Below are 1,073 nucleotides of genomic sequence, written 5' to 3'. Positions count from 1 at the left end.
GATTGTTACATCTTTTGGTGGATTAACCCGTCTACATTATGCAACATTCCTTTCTGCCCTTGGTAATTACTTTGCTTTCATATTGCCTTATGTGATATTCATATAGCATATCCTGGTTTGTACAAACCAATTTATATGACTTATCCTTTTTTATTTTTAAAATTTTCATCCTACTTACATCATTTTATTTGAAGTGGGTTCCTTGTTGACAGAATATTGTTGGGGCATTTAAAATTTTTTGGAACAGTTTATTATTATTATTATTTCCTTTGATATAGTTTCGGAGGTATAGGGATTCCTCCTTCTCCTTCCTCGCTCCCTGTTTTCTAGTTTACCATTTTGCATCCAAGGCCCCTTAGAGTAACCCATAGGAGCAACAACTTATGTACATCACTCAGGCTGCTGCTATTTGTGGCTATTGCACACCGAGCACCTAAAGGAAAGGAGCCTAGTAAGCCTCATTGGCTGTGGACTTATTTCCTTTGGAAGAAAAAAAAAAACACTGCTTATGTTGTTGTAATGCATTTGTATTAGAAAAAGGTCAGATTGAAAAGGGGAAATCAGTTTAGAGGCTTTTGACAGTGAGGCAAACAAGAGACTAAATGACAGTTGAGCTGGAAATGACTGGCTGGACATAAGATATATTTTGAGGTAGATTCAGCAGTATTTGCTGGATTGGATATAGGCAGGTAAGGTGACGGAAAAGAGTTTGGGTCAAAGATGTTACCCAGATTTCTGACTTGATGAACAGATTCAGTGTGCTATCAGTGTGTGCAATGGAGGCTATTGGAGAAGGATTAGGTTGCGGAAGGCGACAAGAGTTCTACTGTTCTGTGTTAAGTCTGACGTGTCTATGAGATGTCCAAGTGGCAATGTGGAATACTAATTTGGATTTCTGAATCTGGAGATGAGCCAGTTTTACATTATAAATCTGGATATAATAACCTGGGGGAATTAAAATTAGAATGGGACCTGAAATTGTATGGATATCATACCTTTAATATAGAGGCTGTGAGAGCCTAGGAGACTAGGCTAATAATAAAGATAGGAGTGGTACAGTACCTGCTACATAT

General features: G+C 37.7%; 1 non-coding gene across 1 annotated transcript; it reads right to left on the bottom strand.

Moving 5' to 3' along the window:
• Positions 1–337: 337 nt before the first annotated feature.
• On the bottom strand, positions 338–471 carry LOC121171921. Its single transcript, XR_005886180.1, has one exon. It is a non-coding gene; the product is annotated as a small nucleolar RNA SNORA70 (small nucleolar RNA).
• Positions 472–1,073: the final 602 nt, after the last annotated feature.

Source organism: Ochotona curzoniae, unplaced genomic scaffold (assembly GCF_017591425.1).
Source record: "Ochotona curzoniae isolate NIBS_2020 unplaced genomic scaffold, NIBS_Ocur_1.0 contig_1274, whole genome shotgun sequence".
Classification (NCBI taxonomy): Eukaryota; Metazoa; Chordata; class Mammalia; order Lagomorpha; family Ochotonidae; genus Ochotona; species Ochotona curzoniae.
The sequence above is the reverse complement of the archived record's forward strand: the minus strand, read 5'-3'. Positions and strand labels throughout refer to the sequence as shown.